We start from the raw sequence: 18,717 nt of genomic DNA, 5'->3' as shown, positions 1-18,717 counted from the left end.
TGTATAAATAAATTTGCTTTGCTTTACTTTGCTATCAAGTCACAAGTTCTTTCAGGTTATCTGAGAATTTAAAAAAAGAATCTCAGTGCACCACTCATTTGTGAGACTGGGTTGTTCACTTCCTGCATCTTGTCATGCCCTTTTCTGTCCTCTCATCTTGTTCTCTTAGTAATTGCATGTCCTCACCAGGTGTCCCCTTCCCCATCACAATTTGACTGTTTTATTATTTGTGTCCAAATAACTAGACTATCTTACAATTGTTGTGCTGTGGTTCTCCTTTGACTGGCTGGCAACCAATTCAGGGTGTACACCGCTTCCTGCCCGAAGATAGGTGCAGGCATGTGATTTGACTGAATAAAAAAAGACTGGGGTTCTAGGGGCTGCAAGAATGATCAAAGAATGATCAAAGGATGATCACCAATGTTAACATGCAAGTTTTATAAATTATTATGAATGAAATACATCTAGTACATCTATAAATAAAGGATATTCTGTTTTCAAAATGTACACAATATTGGTTCATTATTTAGGTGCATACCTTTACCCCAAAAAATTACAAATTCAAATACAAGATCAACTAAGTTTTAATTTCTTGTTTTTGAAATTGATTGAAATGCATGAATTTGACAATTATTAACGTCATGTTTCGTTATCAGTAAATAATACAAAAATTTTTACAAATAATTGCTTCTGAACTGTCACCTCATTATTGACAACCCTGTCTGTAACTGGAGTTGGTTGTTTCGGTGGATCTTGCCTCTCAATACCGGGAGTAGTGAAGATAAACAAGGGATGAAGTCCGTAAGGCTTGTTGGCCTTGGGTTGACTTCCGAATGTACCAGTTAAGGAAAAGTTCGTTTTCCTTGCTTCCAGTTGTTGATGTGTTTTTGTCGTTTCGCCGGAACTTCCAAAGCCTTGAAACCTCTTGATCCATACATTGTCAATAGTATCCTGACACCATGTGCACAATGCTTTACCAATTTTGTGAATGAAGTCACTTAACAGAGTGGTAATTTCCATGTTTCCAACGGTATCAACGATTTCTCGTTCCATCCAATCCCATCAGAACTTACTTTTTGACATTTCTATCAATTTCTTTCACTCGCGAAGGGTCTTGCCATTGTGTTCACTTGCAAATGGGCCCATTACCTGCCTGTTCACATTTTGCGCCTCGCTTCCACCTCGCTTGAAAAAGTGAATTCTGGCACAGCTTACGGTCGGAATATTGCAGAAAAACATAAAATATAGATTTTTTTTATCAATACAATGTAAAAACACAGAATTCCATCTACAAACGGAAAAATCACATGTGTGTAGCTGGGATGGTCTCCAGTAACCATAAGTCATCCAGAAATTCACACCGCCGGTTTAAGAAAATCTATCTTAAGTGGTTAATCGTCAAGTATGCAGCAAATTCAAGACAAGGAACGTGAACAATGGTCAACATCGTCCAGGCAATCGGACTGAGGGAAGAGATCAGGAAAAGGCCCATCAGAGACGGAATAATGAGAATGTCCATCGTTAACAAAGACTGTGTCAATCATGAGCGAAACCAGAGAGTTCACAAAGGGTCAAAACAGCACAACATAAGACAGGACAGCGAGCCAACCATAATTAACCATCCAAGTCCAGCCAACCACCCGAAATAATGAGGTCCTTACATGCCGAAGTGACTGAGGTTTTTGATGGCCTCTAGTTATGATTCAAGCAATTGTCAGAATGTAGGTGCAACATTTTTGGTTTTTAAAGAGGTACAAATACCACCCTGTGAAGCCGATATCAGATCAAGGATGATGCACTTTGGAGAGCATTTCATGAATAGGATGATTCCTCCACATGTGACCGCCTCAATAACTGGCACAGGGTTTGCATTGACAAAACTATTAAACGATAATTCAGAGCCCTCATACCATAACCTGAAAAAGAAACAGAACAAGTTGGGGGCAGGTGGGGGATAAAAGGAGGGATGGCAAAGGTCGTTAGGAAAAACAAAGGGGAAGAAGGTTAGTGTGGAGAAGTGATAGGGGAGGGGGGGACGGAGGGCACACAGGCAGGGGGGGGGCTATGAGGCGAGCCGAGAAAAAGTGGGGCGGCGAAGGCAAAAGGTATAGATCTGAACATCAGGAGGGATAAAACAGGGCGGAGGGCGAAAAAGGGGGGGGAGTCAGTAGGCAGAGAGGAGGGAGAAGTTGGAGGAACGAAAAGGGGGGAGGAAGGTAGTATTCGGAGGGGCCCGGAGGGGGTATGGCGCCCTGAGTGAAAGAAGGGAGAGGCGGGAGGGTCGAGAGGTAAACGAGGGGGGGGGACACGGGAACAAAAGCCAAGAGAGGCGGGCAGGGTGGAGGGACAAGAACGGAAAACTAGGGAATACCGCGGGTAAAGAAGAGGAAGAGGCAAAGGGGGGCAGGAATCATGATGAAAGGGATAGGGCTGAACGGGTGTGGCGACAGAGGAGCATGTGGAGGTCAAGTGGTAGGGCGGAATAAAGTGGAGGTGAATGGGGGGGTCAAGAAACGGCAAGGGGGGAGTAAAGGCTGAGGAGGAATGTATAAGGTGAGAAAACGAGGCGAGAGTGCCGACTGGCGAAAATAGGCATGTTGTGAGGGAGGAAGGAGGGGTGAGGTAAGCCAAGGAAAAAGACAAAAGAAACGAAGGCGAAGGAGTTGGATATAGTACAAGGGGCGCAAAGAGATAACTGGTGACGGGAAAATGAATGGGGCATTCCGGGGATGGACATATTGAAGCCAGCTAGATAGTAGTATCCGTAGAGGGGGGGAGGTAGGAATAAGTAATGAAATGAGCTAAAGGAGAGAACCGCAGTGGAATAAAGAAGAGCGGAAAAAGGGGCATGCGGGCCCTCTTGGCCCTTGGGCAGGGATCCTTCCTCTTAACGTCGATTTGGGGGAGAAGAAGGAGGAGGTGGGTAGGGTACGGCCTCCATGTCCAGTGAATCGAGAATACTTGCGGCAAAAGAGGGGGATAACTTGGAGGATAGGTGCCACTCCCATCGAACAGTCGTAGTGTGAGGCTCTCATTAGATAAGACCGCTCTCCGCTCAGACAACTGAGCGTGTTGGCTTTGTTTTAATAAATAACACCCTTTGAAGGTGACGGAGGACAGTGGTGAAAGAAAGTTGGCTACAGGTAGCATCTTTTTCCTGACTTGCAAGACCATATGGGACACTCTTGGGTGTACTGCCTGACAGGTAATCTCTTTTTCCTGACTTGCAGACCATATGGACACTCATTGGTGTTCTACCATTTACTGGTGTTGTTATACCAGTGTTTGAAACCAAAACTTGAAGTCATCTTCATTCGTCGCAACAGACATCAGAAGCATTGGTGGTATAAAGTAGTGGTTATCTAGCTGCCTTCCAAGCAGTTGACCCTGGGTTTCGATTCTCAGGCCAATGGCATTGAGGTAACCACAATCTCACCCTGTAGGGGTGTGATGACATTACTGCGGTCAATCTATTGGTTTTTCCATTGCCACCCCTGGGTCCGCTCCGTGACTCAGGTTGATTGACAATGGTCTCCAGTCCCTGAGCTAATAATCGGGATAGAGCAACACAAATGTGGGGTTTTCCCTTCGCGAATTGGCCACAGAACACAATATACATTCATACAACAACACTGTAAAAAAAAAAAGCCTTCCTCTCCAACTTTAAAACAACTGCAAGCACAGAAAATCAGTGTAATAGCGATTATTTTCCGCCAAATTGGACTTGCGTTTTAAGCAAAGTAACACTGTAATTTTTGAGAACATCATGGTTTGTTCAACAACAATCACAACGCAGACCACATTATTGTGAACAGACTATTTTCAAATATATAAAGTTTATATACAGTTGCTATCTAACAAACAGTCGCGGAAACATATAATGTGAACGAACGCGTGACTGAGAAGAGAATTTAGAATAAGCACAGCTGAAGTAGATGATATATCGAAGAGAAACGAACAAAAGCAGAGGGAAAGAATCAAGCTTCATATTGGCCAGTGGTGTTAAAAAACACAACAAGGAATTTTTTCTCTGCAGTCGGTTGCTACCTGGCACGAAGAACAACAAAGCAACAAAACAAGTCCAACGTCGGCTAGGCCAATCAATGAAAGCGCTGATGTGAGTCGATGGTACCGGGAGGTCGACACACCGAACTCACCGTGTTAATTCGTGAGGACACGCCCGCTTGCCCATGACTGGGGCTGTATATGATCAACGTATATTGCTTGGCCAATTTAGTGGCACGAGGAATTTAGTGCGCTCACTGTCAATATGTGACTCTCTCTATTTATTTCTTTCTTCATAAATTATCCATACTAATTATATTACTCATATTGTCGAGCAAAAAGAATTTTTCGCCTTACGAACGTACATCAGGGATTCACATGTAATCCACAGATCATGATGGAGTCTGCGTGCTGCTGTGCCATGATTTGAGAAACGCCAATTTTAGCAATTCTAGTCTCACATTGGCAAAACAAAATGATTGAATTGTCTGGAGAGGGGGAATACAAGTTACACAATCCTTGCGGAATTCGACGAAGAGAGCCAGATTTGAGACCAGGAAACTTGCCTGCTCTTGGATTTGTACCCCCAAGAACAAATCAATCCCACAGAATCATACGAAGGTGTGACCTGTGGCGAATGCAGAGCAAGCCCGTACCGTTGGTAGTTGGTCGTAATCAGTTGCGCAAGATTGGCAAATTATATACCTGGTGTCCCCTTGATTTGAAAATAATGTAATTTATTTTTCGTCGTGAATGTATGGTTCGCGCATAATGAACTATGAAACTGGTTTCGATTCGATCGCCCAACCAAGGTTAGAAGACCCGACCCACTGACCTAAGGTGGGGCAATCGCTGACTGTGTCCTTTCCCCTCATGAGCATAGTGGACAGTATCTCTCCTCTGCCTGTCCAACGCAGAAGACCAGGGTTTTGATTCCCTGTGTGGAGTTGGTTACTTGAGTACTCTTTGTGCAAAATAAAAAAAGCCCATCACACCAGTTCTGTGTGTTGCAAACATAACCTCAACACACTGAAACCCTTTGCCTCATCGCAACTCCCGCACAATCCTCTCGGAGGACCAGCAAATATTGGTCCATGAATCTAAGTTCATTCCAAAGTTCAGATTGAACATGTCAAAACCAAAACCGTAATGAGATTGGTTTAAAAAAAAATAAACCTGTGACCGAGCTCTAGGAGTGGAACCTAGAATCTTCTGATCTGAAGTCAGACACGTTATCCCATTACGCCACTAGCCCCAGCGGCCAAAAAAAGTCGTCTGCAAGCCATGTGGATTGTTGTTACTCACACGCAACTGTTCAAAAGCAGCAGTCCTAAAAAAGTGCAACTGCAGGGATGCATTCCTGCCAGGACCCAGAACTGAGTGGGGTTGCTGCAGCCACAACGTAGAGTACTACCACTACACAATCACACACGTTGTCTCGAAACCTGTCACGGAAGCTGTCTGTCTAAATCTGTTGACTGGCGAGGGTGAAGGGAGAAACTGGTGCAGGACTTTGCACCAACACTCCACCGAAACAATGAAAGAGGGTGGGTCGAATTAAACTGTCGATCAAGAAGATCAACAATTTTCCGCCTTTTGGCCCAAAGTTTTGCTGGGGAAACGAGAGCACTCATCCAGTAACCTTGGCAGGACAAATTGTAAAAAATGGATGCATGTGTTTTTACCAGGCATGAAACCAAAACTTGGATGTCATCTTCTTATAGCAGTCGGAAATATACCAGGGTGTAGTGGTTAGTATAGCAGGTGCTTTGGTTTGATTCCCAGCCAATCCATGCTTAAAAACCACATGTCACCTTATAATCGAGTGAATGAAACTCTTGTGGTGATCATTGGATCTGGAGGCTTTTTTTTTTTTTCCTTGCCACTCCTTGCCACTCCTGGGTCAGCGCTCTGTTGTTACGGTCGGGCTGATTGACAATGGTCTCCTCCCGTCCCTTTCGCTAATTAGGACAGAGCACACACGTGGGCTTTCCGTTCCGAATTGTGGGGCTTCCGTTCCCCGGAATTTGGCTACAAACACACTACACATTCATACACTTAAAAAAAAAAAGCCTGCAACACTGGTAAAAAATTGCAAACCGTTTCGTTTCAATTTTGTAACATATGACTCACACTGGGTAGCCAGCTGTTGTGATTGTTCTCGTCAGATCAACGTCTGCTGGATGCCTGGGTGGGTCGACATGGATCGTCTGGCCCAGCTCCTCCATTATACCTTCTGAGCATGTTAGCATTTTGGCATGTGACCCAGTGGATTCTCATGTTTTCACTGACTTTACGTGTGTGTTTATGGATGTGTGTGTGTGGTGAGTGTGTGTCTGTATGTGTGTAAGTCAAAAGAGGGTGATGTGTGTGTGCATTTATACACTCAAAATGAAGTTGAAGTAACATAAAACAGCAAAGGTACCGCAAGATGTATGTAGCCATGCCCGGCTAGCTCAGTCGGCAGAGCATGAGACTCTTAATCTCAGGGTCGTGGGTTCGAGCCCCACGTTGGGCGACTGGCTTTAGCAGTTGATGACATTTATCAAATGATTAACCAGATGTACAAAAACATGTCTCTTCTTTGGTTGTGGGCTATTTCCTCAATTCACTTCTACTACACGTGCACAACATACACACACACCTGTTTTGCTGGGTCTCTGCTTCATATTGCAAATGTCTCAGTATATATGGAATAAGTCAACTTCTTTGTGTGAAGCAAACACCACGCCTACTCGCAATTGTTAATCTACAACCCATTTAAAGATTAATAACAACAATTCAATTTACGAACAATTATACTCTGCCAACATTGCAGTGAAACATTATTGGTTTGGATGAGATCAAAGTGATCCCAAACTTAAAAATGGTGCTTATTGTTGTACTCAATCGTGAAACTTGCCACAATCCTCCAGTCGCCCTTTCAAATCTCGATCTCCACACAATCTCTTTTTGAACCATTGTCACGCAATTTATATGCAGTCGTGTTCAAAATAAAAGCAGTCCAACATCACCAAACAAATTAATGCACGTTTTCAGTTTGTTTGTTTTATTGCAACTATCTAAGAAAGAGGCGGCAAGGTGGCGCAGCTGTTGAGTGTTGGCCTCACAGTTCTGCGGACCTGGGATCAGAGCCCAGCTCCGCCTGTGTGGAGTTGCATGTTCTCCCTGTACCTGCGTGGCTTTTCTTTGGGCAGGCCAGTTTCCTCCCGCATCCCAAAGACATGCATTCCATGGAACCTCTAAATTGCCCCAAGATGTGATTTTGAGTAACCAGTTCAGGGTGAACCCCGCCATCTGCCTGAAGATAGCTCTGACAGCCTTCAACAGTCCAGTGACACTTGTGAGGATAAGTGGCAAAGAAATGGATGGATGGATACAACATGTCCTCTAGGGTCAACATGGCTCACATTCCACACAAATATCTTGCCTTTCAATCTGTCTTTTAAAGGTTGAGGATGGTCTGGTGATTGACGTGGGAGTCAGCAAATGAGAATGTAGAGCGGGCTGACTGTTAACTTTAGCCATTCTAAATTGAACCAGGATATTTATTGGTCTATACATGAATCAAACACGTGTCAGAATTTTTTCGATTCAGTTCCTTCAAGAAAAAACTAAATGAATTGGAACATTGAAGAGTTGAACTGTTGTGAATTCGAAGTTTTGGAGAGGTAAAATTGAATTCCATTTTCACAGGTGTTTGACTGTTTTAAAAAAATAACATCTAATTCTGTTTTGTTTTGTTTAACAGTAACCTTAAACATGGAGTGGCATGAAAAATCTTGAAGGCACCATTTTTTTTTCTTGGGATGAATTGTTCACTATTTTCCAAACTGCTGCCTTTTGTGAAGTGAATTGACTCATATAAAGGTTGGATGAAGTTTACACCAGTAAGTCAAAGTAAAAGCAAATCATCTAAATGATTGCTCGTACCTTAAAAAACTTGTGCAAGATCACTTTTGGAGGTGCCAATCGTCCAGGGGTGGGCAAACTATGGCTCGCGAGAACACGTTTCATGGAGCTCAAGTATGGACAGGACATACGTTGTCCTTTTCTCTGTTTTATCGACAAATTTGTTTACTCGATAGGGACTAGTATACTTGAGGTTTGGTTCTGCCGCAGTTCCTCAGTTGCGCAAATGCACTCATTCCTCATGAGTGAGTGAGTTTCGTACTCACCATCGATGTCTTATCTATCTCCTGTTAAGCTGGTGCCACTTTATCTAGAGCAGAGCAATGCATTTTTTTTTATTGGAAGCAGATGTATGATAATTATATTCACAATTGTTCCTCCAGCCTTGTAGCCTGGTGATAAACCCTGGTGGTCACCCATGACATGGCTGACTGAGCCAGCACCAAATAAGTCGTAGAATTCCTTTGAAGTAGACTTGTCTCTCTTACTTTCTAAGCTCAGACCTTAATCCTCCTCACTGAGCTTTTCCATCCATCCATCCATCCATCCATCCATCCATCCATCCATCATCCTCCATCCATCCATCCATCCATCCATCCATCCATCCATCATCCATCCTCCATCCATCCATCCATCCATCCATTTCTTTCATGATTGTCCTCACAAGGGTCACGGGAAATGCTGGAGCCTATCCCAGCTGTCAAAAGGCAGGAGGCGCGGTACACCCTGAACTGGTTGCCAGCCAATCGCAGCGCACATAAAGACAAACAGCCGCACACACAATCACATCTAAGGGCAATACAGAGTGTCCAATTACTGTGGCATGTTTTTGGGATGTGGGAGGAAACCGGAGTGCCTGGAGAAAATCCACGTAGGAACGGGGAGAACATGCAAACTCCACACTGGCGGGGCTAGGATCGAGCCCGGGTCCTCAGAACTGTGAGGCCAACGCTTTACAGCTGATGCACCCGCTTCGGTTTTATCGTATATCATACACATACTTATCTTACATAGTGCCAAAATACACAACAAGAGTAAAAAAAGTCACTAGACAAAATGAAGTCAAATGGAGAATAGAGGAATTGATTCCACATGCTGAAGAGGCGCTCGAACACTTGAGATAATTGACATTTTTCTTAACAACAAACATACAAGCTGAACAGAAAGCCAAAAGGAGAAGGTGGTTTTTGAGCCACCATGCAGGGGAACCACTCAAAGTTTTCATTATGTGCTTGAACAAAGCAGAATTTGTAGCTGATGTTATTTAGAGGCTCCAGTGAGAATCGAACTCACGACCCCTGGTTTCCTAGACCAATGCTCTAATCACTGAGAAATGGAGCCTTCAGATTTGGCCTGAGGGGAAATGCTTTCGCCCCATCCGTCAGATGACTATGCTATTTCGTAGAGGATTCATTTTATGTTGGATGTTCTGAAGAAAGAATCTTTTTAGTAAAGGAAATGAACCAAATCAGTTTCTGAAATGATTCGATTTTTTGCTTTGTTGCCACCTGCCTATGATGCGATGAAAAAAAAAAAAAAGCTCAGGCTGCAGAGAAATAATTGTATTGGGGACATAAAAGAAGTGCAACCCTCGCAAATAACAAGGGAACACTATATAAAGTTGAGTGATGACAATTGTTTCCTCTCTCATCTCTTTTATCTCTCATCTGTTTTATCTCTTTTGTGAGGTGAGGGTAACAATGGAGAGGTAAATTGACAGTTTAGCTTTTACACTTGGGGAATCGTCCCGAAGTTGGCTCAAACTACCAACCCCTCAGTTAACAGCCCAACGCGCTAACCAATTACACCACAGAGACACGCTTAACTGCTCTTTTTGGGGCTTTTGATCTACTAACATCCTACAAAAGCCAGGTAAATGTTACATTGGGGGACCTGTCATGATGGCTGCCCATGAAGTCCTACTTGTCAGGGCCGTGATGCACTCCCGAGGTATGTCAGCGCACTCAACATGACCCTGACTAGGTTGTGACACCCCTGAGTCAGTGAGTAATCTCTTCTGGGAGTGCAGTTCTGTCGTAGACCTGTGGGCGACAGCCAGCCACCTTCAATTCCCAGACTTACCATCAAGGCAGGTCCTTAATGAGCAATTTGTGCTCTGTGGGGTGAGCCAGTCAAGGCATACAAAGGAGGAGTTTGAGAGGCACTGGCTCACCGTTGACACCTTCACAGACGCCATCTGGAACTCCAGAAACTTACTGGTATGGAGGCACAGACCCCCATCCCGTGGCTGTGCTCCAAATGGCTGCAGCCATTACCAAGAAAAAGTGTCATTCTTAAATTTGGGATCACTTTGATCCCATACGAACCAAATAATGTTTCATGCAATATTTGGCAGATGTATAATGTGTTCATAACTGAATTGTTGTTTTTCATCTTTAAATGGGTTGTTGATTAACAATTGCTCATTGGCGTGGTGTTTGCTCCACACACAGAAGTTGACTTATTCCATATATGCCAAGACATTTGCATGCGAGCCAAGATGAACTGGAGAGCCAGCCAACCAGGGTCCCTGTCCAGACTGGAAATCCTGAACTGGCAGTCAGATATATGTGTGTGTTAAGCATGTGCAGGAGAAGTGGCCCACGACCAAAGAGGAGACAAGGTTTTTTGTCCACTGTTATGCACGAAGAAGGGGAAATCAGGTTCTGATAGCAGAGGATGGTTTCGATCCATCGACCTCTGGATTATGGCCCCAGCACGCTTCCGCTGTGCTGCTCTGCTATAGACGCGGCTTAGTCGTACTTAGGAGTGAATGCTCATTGAATTTTTTTTTTTTTGGGGGGGGGGGATTTTTTCAATACGATACTGCTTGAAAAATGGCAACAAAACTTTATGTGCCTTCATAAGCACAAGCACACACAATTGTAAGTAACGATGCCGGCGTCCTCTCAATTTTAGTGTTCTAAATCATCTCTAACATTGGTTGATGCGGGCGAACACATTTTAACAACAGCACACAAGTATGTTGATTTACAGCAAGCAGGGACGATGATGTGTCACGTTGCGCTGTCGGAAAATTGTCATGGATATGTCACATACGGTTCTCCCCGTAAAGTATTCACTCCCTTGAAAGTGTTTCCCTCAATGTCATTATTTTGTCATGTGGGCTGAAGTGTAGTGGCACCTTTCTGGGTACTTACACAGTGATTTGAAATTGACAGATCATTGAAAAGAGGATTTTTTTTCCCAGTTGTTAGTGAATTGAGGGAATGAGAACACGCCTTTACTGTGCAATATTTTTCACGATGAGAAAGACTTTAAAAAATGGGATTCACAGATCATCTTATCTTATCTTATGCCACCACGATGATGGATCATTTCGGATTGAAACCTGCTGAACGCAGCCGTCCAGCTCACACCAATCAGCCGATAAGTTAAATGCAACAATGCAGATCCAAACATGACAGCGTTCAGCAGGGGTGCCCGGTGGTCGCCGGTGCATAAGGACGCTGTCATTATAAACCACATTGATTGGGCTGCGTAAGTACTGTAACATTTGGTATTATGAGTGTACCCCTTTAAGAGTGGAGGGGGCTGTTGTCAGGTAAACTAGGCAGGAGAGTGTGTGGCCGAGAAACAGGTCATTGTAAGAGAAAGTTTCGTGTGCTGCGTCAGGCTGGCGATCGACCAAAACTGCCTCGACTGATCGACACATTGAGCACCCGTGATTTAGAACATGATTCGAGGGAACGTCGGCATAGTTACCTACAACTGCATGTGTTCGCGCTTATTAAGGTACATAAAGTAGTGTTGCCATTTTCCAAGCTGTATCGGATCAAAACTCTGTGAACACACCTCCCAAAAAACTTTTTTTCACTGAACATTCTCTCCCGAGCATGAAGCAAGATCCGCATACCTGTCAACTCGTCCGGTTTAGCCATAGTACATACGGATTTTGTGGTGAATCTTACGTATCTGGCTGTATTTCACAAATCATACGGATTCTTAAAATTTTCGTTTGCTTTTGCCCAGAATGCCACTAGTCGACTCTATTGTGGGGAAAACCCAAAGCTGGGGAATTTCAAACGTAGACTGCATGAAAGATTTTTTGTCGCGGCAGGCATGATGTTAAGCTCAGTGGCAAATGTTGATGAGATTAGCAAAATACTACCGGATCGAGCACCGTCGAGCTGGAGACCTCAAAACAGCAAACATGGAGACTGTGACCAAGGAGCTGCTGGCCGGCTCTCGGCTACCTGTCACAATCGATCAAATCGTTAAGGATACGCTCTTGGTGATGCTGAGCTATCGAGAAAGGAGCTATGCCGGGACTTTAATTTGACTTAGCTCGTAGCCGCCTGGGCCTCATTACATATACGTGGGATTGTTGTAGCTGACATTGTAGCTCTCTTGCTAGCATTCTAGCTCATGGTCGTGTTTTTATAACATAATATAATTGAATGCTGTGTTTTCACCACAAGGATGTCATATGAATGTCAAGATAGACGTTCCATTTACTAAGATTGAGATTGGCTTCATAGGAACAATAGCTGATGTCAATGAGCTCATTTGTAGCTTATTGTTAGCCTGATCATACAGATCAGCTCCTTCCTTATTCACTAAAAATAAGGAATTGATCATCGGCATTCAGCAGATATGTAATCTTTCAAAACGTTTTTTTTTTCAAAGCACTGATTCTATTTGGTGAATGAGGTATTGTAGCCTGGCTGATAAAAAACATTTTTTTTTTGGTCATTCTACTGAGTAGAATTAGACATTAACTTCAGATGTTATCATTATGGAAATCTACAATAAAAATCATTGAAAAACTTTTTGATTGTATTTATTTTATTTTTTTTTCCCTCTGTTATTTTGACATAATTTGCTTTGTTATGTTATAAGGATTTTTTTGCTCTCTATAAGGATTTTTTTTTTGGTAGTTTTTACAGGTTGGCGCTCTGAAAAGTTGACAGGTATGGATCCGTGTACACCAGAGTGGCTCCGCAGAACCCAGAGGTTGATGGATTGAAGCCATCCTCTGCTAAGTGGTGCTGATTTGCCATTTTTTTTTTAGTAAGAAATAGAAACCAGTTTTCTCACTGGCCACTTCCTCAATTTACTTTCTACTAAAGACACACAACATACACACACATATCTTACTGCCAGGATTTCCAGTCCGGACAGGCTCGGGATGCATGTCATCATGTCCAGCACACAAATGTCTCAGCATTTATGATGTTTTATTGGGTTAACCTAACCCGAACCTTAAGACAACTTTCGTGTGCAAAGCAAACACCATGCCGACAGGCAATTGTTTTTCTTCGACCTATTAAAAATATTAAAAATACAATTTAATTATGAACAGATTGTACATGTGCCAAATACTGCATTAAACATTATTTGGTTGTATGACATCAAAGTGATTCCAAACTTAGGAACGCATCATGAACTTTAAAGCCACAATACACTGTGTTACTCTCCAAATTTAGATCTCTACACAATCCCATTTTGAACTTTTGTCATGCATTGTGACGTCTGACGGAGAGGGTGAAGGCTATTCTCAATATTGGAGTCCATTTCATTTCCATCTCACACCATACAAGCAAAGTTCTTCTGCAATCTCTCATTTCGCATTCAAGTCTGGTTGTGTGGTTGTTGTTGCTCTGCAAGCTTGTTCAAAATGGCCTCATATCTCAGTGGGTAGAGCACTGGTCTTGTCAGCCAGGCGTCATGAGTTCAATTATCATTATGACACATCTGATTCCTGTGAATTTTGTTGTTGTCTTGTACAAGTGTCTAGTTAAACAAAGATACTTTTATTGGAGCACAGAAAGTGGCCAACAAAGCAAACACATGATATCTTCTCTCGCAGACCACAGAATGTTCCTCATCGTTGCGATGTCCACGCCATCCCACCAAAGTGCCTCTCTTGATTGCATCACATTGTTTCAGCACATACAGCATAAAGCACAAAAACCAACACGAGAGGTAATATGAAATAACTTTATGTACAATTAAACGAACAGTGCTGATGGTGTAACTGATGTTTTCATCTTTGAGAAAAACAAACTTTTTTTTCCCTTTGAAGGCCAATGAAGTTTTCTCATGAGGAAGTCCAGCTCGCTCAGTTGGTAGAGCATGAGATTCTTAATCTCAGGGTTATCTTTCAAGACCAATGATAGGTTTGAGCGCTGTGTCATTCAGTGGCCTTTTGGAGGACAGCTGTACCTCCAGATCTGGCTCATCCAGGTTTGCAGAGGACGTTAACTCATACCTCCGAGTACTTCAGTGTCGAGACCGCATTTCATCACGGTCCTTGAAGACTTACGCGGGGCATCCTCTTCCAAAAAAGGCCTGCTTCATCCATGTTACAAACTTGCTGCCGCCATCCCTCTTTGATGACGTTAGGAAATTCCTTCTCCACGTATCTTTTTTAAAATACCTTGATCCAGTATTTTCTGGCCAAAACCCCTCAATTTCGAGGGACCGAAGCGCAACGCAGGGTCCAACAAGGAGAAAAGTGCCCTGTCCGGAGCCCCGGAGGACATACCAAATGGTACCACAGTGCCCGTGACATTTACTGCACAAAGTTGTTGATTCCTCCCGCTGGATCCCCAAAAGGATAAAACTGCTCCCAAATAGAAGCCCATTCCTTCGCTAGATTCCTAAGAGGATAAAAGTGCCCGCGGAGTTACAGCGACTTGGGCGCTGCGAAGGAAGCTTTCGGTGTGGCACAACGCTGAAGTGGTAGTGTCACGACATCAAGGTTATCACAAACACAACACTGACATACAGTACATCTCTGAGACAGTCAAGAGCATGGACGAGGCAACAGGCAAAACAAGGAAATGAGTGTGACAAGGGAAATTGCTGGGTGAAGCTTCGATGATGCGCAACCAATGACCTCACGGGATAAAGCCACTCATGCTCTCATTGGTCGATGTCACGCCGGAAGCCAATCACACGCTTTTGTATCAACGTGTCTTTCCCTAATATGCCAATCTGGATGTATTTTTCTCGTTTTTTTTCCTGCTAAATAAAATCCCCCACAGCACTGAAACTGCAAAAGGCGTTGCACTAACTCACGAGGATAGCCTGAAGATACATACATGTATTTATTTTTTTAAGATAGCGCTGGACTGCACCCATGGTTTGATCCCATTGAAGGGATTGAGAAGGGAGGAATTCTGCAGTCAAATTGTTTCCATCAGAAGTAACCACTGAGCTACACCAGTGCCAGCAAGAGCTCTGAAATTATGATCCTGATAAAAACACTAGTTTCATCATGGGTGGTCAGAATAGATAAATATTGCAGTGGAAGTGTGTTTCTCTGATAAGAAGATAATCAGAGGGAATAATCAAAATCAGCTAATTATGTTACAGGGAGATTTGGAGGTCATTTAAACACGCAGATATGGTCGTTTAGCGACCAATGTAAGAGGAACATGACGGACGCCAAATGCTTTTACTCAGAGGATATGTTGAACGCAGTGTCCTGCGGTGGAGGCTTTGTAAAAACTCTTGGAGAATTTATTGTAATCAGTTCAATCTATCTATATTTATTTTCAGACAAGAGACGAACGTGCTCATGCTCTGTTTAAGGAGGTTACCAATTGTAAGGTAGGGGGAGGAGAGAGTGTAACTCGACAGTTTAGGATGGTGGTGTGCAGGATGACTCTGATTAAGAAAACAAAGGTAGAGCAGACCTATCTGAGTCCCAAACCTGAAGTGGGAGGGTTTTCAATTTATTTTAGGAAGTAACATGGTGTGTTTTGTGCCGGAATTGTTTTTCATTGTATTTATTTCCTGTTTTAGGCAGAGTCAGCAAAGGGAAGTGGTTTTATTGTCTGTGTTTGTTTCTTTTGAAATTGTGCTGCCTTTGCAATGTCGGCAGTCAGTGCTCGCATGCGAAAGCACAACCCACATGGAAGACGCTGAGACAGGACGGGTGTTGTACTGCTTCTCCAAAAAAAGGTGAGACAGGCTATTGGTGGACAGGAGGAGCTTTCAGAAGACTGGACCCCTACAGCCAAGGTGATCAGAGAGACCAGTAGGAGAATACTTGGAAAGGAGAGAAATAATAGGAATAGGAATTAATAGGAGAGAAACTTTGTTAAACACCTGCACCGGTTTTGGTTCACTGAGCTCAATGCATGCTCCAATGCATTAGTGTTGCTGGACCCATGACTACGTGGAAGTGTGTGCAGGCACACGCACAAGACATTGGATTTCCCTGAATAAACACGTCTGACATTTGTAGCAACAAAGGGGGGCTCGTTCTCGAGCCCCTCGCCACTTGGGTGTTCAAATACTCATTTTCTTCACAGTATTTCTACACTGAATCTATATGTGTATGTATAAACATGATATATGTATACATAGTGCATTATGTGTATATGTATATATGAGTAAATATACATTGTATTCTCCATGTGTGTACTTTGTTTTGAATCAACAGTAAAAGAAGCTGCTTTGTGTTTGAATGTTCTTGTCCACAGTTGCCCGTAGACTGACCTCAGCGCTTCCATCGATGGCCCGGTCGGCGTGGACGTGGACGTTGTTCTTGTTGCTTTGTTGTTCTTTGTTTTTCAACATTGAATGCAGAAAACTGTGTTTTCTCATGCTCATACGGTTTCCAGAATTCATGCAAATATTCTGCAGACGTAAAGCTGACATCAAAACCTTGATTAAAAGCCAGTGTTAAAATACAGTTAAGGCTTCAACTTTAAATTTCAGAGTTTGATGGGATAATTTCTGTAAAAAATGTAATCTTGACATGAGTGGACACCTACTATCTTTTCCTTGAAATAAAAAACGCAGACTGTTGAGCCTTCATGTGCCGGCATTGACTGCCGACATGTCAAAGGCAGCATAATTTAAAAAGAAGCAGAGAGAGACAATAAAACCACTTCCCTTTGCTGACTCTACCTAAAACAAGAAATAAATACAATAAAAAAAAAAACAATTCCGGTACAAAACACACCTTGGAACCTCCTAAAATAAATTGAAAACACCCCACTTCAGGTTTGGGACTCAGATAGGCAGGAGGCAACCACAATCTTAGCCAATTAAAGGTCGAAAGTGATGGCAACGAAATTCCAGGAGAGAGGACCTCATTCTCTCGCTAACAATTCAAATTAGCCGTGGTCCATATAAATTCATGATAATAACAAACGTCTCACAGATGGACATGGCAAATAACAATTGTGAATCGTTTAGCTTGAATGTCAACTGTGTTGATTTTCAATGTTTACATCAAAATGTTGCCAGATACTCGTGACTTTTGTTCAAGTGGTCCACGTCAATCCAATACTCATGTTTTTCTTGAGCCTTTAATTTAATCTTAATCAACAAAAGAAAGTAATTATTAATTTGTCAATCCATTGATTTCATTTCACTTATCCTCATCAAGGTCTCAGCAATCAACGAGCAGGCAGCAGGGTACACCCTGAACGGGTTGCCAGCCAATTGCAGGCCACAGAGAGACTAACAACAGCCACACTCACAATCAAACTGAGGGTCAATTTACAGCAGGGGTGCTCAATGTATCGATCGCGACTGACCAGTTGATCTAGTTGTTGTATTTTTAGACTTCTGTTGCAAGTGTACCACTTGTCCTCACGTGGTTCAGAGTTATGCTGGATCACGTGATTTACAGAAGTCCCTGATGGTGTAGTGGTTAGGATTCAGCACTGTGCTGTGGTCTGGGTTCGATTCCCGGTCAGGGAAACTCGACTGGTTCTCGCCACGTGTGTTAACACAAACAAATGTTTCGAACTGTTGATTTTTGATCTTGTGTCCCCAGACCAATTCAGTGTAAACGGTTGACTGGTCAGCAGGATGAATGCAGAGCACAATGTCGGTGAAAGTGACCAGTTTAAAACTTTGCCAAACAAATATACGTTTTCATCCATACCGCATGGTCTCGTGTGTTTACCACATCCACCCCGACCACTGTAAACCTGCAGGGCGCTGCTGAAATTTCAAGTACTGTAGGTCGAACACTGCTTTCGACGATTTGAAAATGGTAGATGGGATGAGAAATGGAGTAGGAGTAGGGGTTGTTTTAAAGGAAGAATATTTGAGAACGTCTTGGAAGTGAAAAGATTATAAAATCGAGTGATAAGGCTGAAATTTGAAATTCAGGTTGTTATGTCTGATGTCTTTAAAGGTTTGTCATCCCAATAAACATCCTAAAATAAACATTGTAATGAAAAATACATATAACATTATTCACTTCAATGTCTACACGAAAAACTAAATGTGAGCAGAGAGCGCGTCATTCCTGCGCAAAGTTGCAGAAGTGTCATTCTACGACATCCAAGTGGTCGCCATATTGGCTGGATCCTCTGTTCGTGACATCACCCAGACATTCGCCAATGAAAACACGCGGTGCACCCTACTATGGGAGACGAACACACCCCTTCTGACACGGAATGAAGTTACCAGGGCAATATTCCACTATTGTTTCGAGTCATATTCAAATGATATGCGATCACAGCCTAATTTGAAATTCAGGTTGTTCTGTCTCATGTTGTCAATGCAGCCCGACGGGGGCACAAGCAAGCGCAATCTGTAGGCCGGTCCCAAGCCCGGATAAATGCAGAGGGTTACGTCTGGAGGGACATCCGTCATAAAACTGTGCCAAACAAATATGAGCATTCATCAAAAAAATACCATACCCAATCAGTCGTGGCCCGGGTAAACAATGCCCGTCCTCGGCACCGTTAACCTGCAGGGCGGTGGAAATTCAGCGACTGTGTGTCGAAGACAAAGAAGAGGAGGAAAGCGGATTCATCGGCAGAAGAAGAAGAGGAATGCACAGACCCTCCAACTGAG

General features: G+C 43.2%; 2 non-coding genes across 2 annotated transcripts; one reads left to right on the top strand and one right to left on the bottom strand.

Annotated features, from left to right (window-relative positions):
• The first annotated feature begins 6,450 nt into the window (after positions 1-6,450).
• Positions 6,451-6,523, top strand: trnak-cuu (transfer RNA lysine (anticodon CUU)). Its single transcript has one exon. It is a non-coding gene; the product is annotated as a tRNA-Lys (tRNA).
• Positions 6,524-9,185: 2,662 nt separating this feature from the next.
• trnap-agg (transfer RNA proline (anticodon AGG)) lies at positions 9,186-9,258 on the bottom strand. The gene has a single exon. It is a non-coding gene; the product is annotated as a tRNA-Pro (tRNA).
• Positions 9,259-18,717: the final 9,459 nt, after the last annotated feature.

Source organism: Syngnathoides biaculeatus, chromosome 18, assembly GCF_019802595.1.
Source record: "Syngnathoides biaculeatus isolate LvHL_M chromosome 18, ASM1980259v1, whole genome shotgun sequence".
NCBI classification, from domain to species: Eukaryota; Metazoa; Chordata; class Actinopteri; order Syngnathiformes; family Syngnathidae; genus Syngnathoides; species Syngnathoides biaculeatus.
Note: the sequence above shows the minus strand (reverse complement) of the source record. Positions and strands in the feature narration are given on the sequence as shown.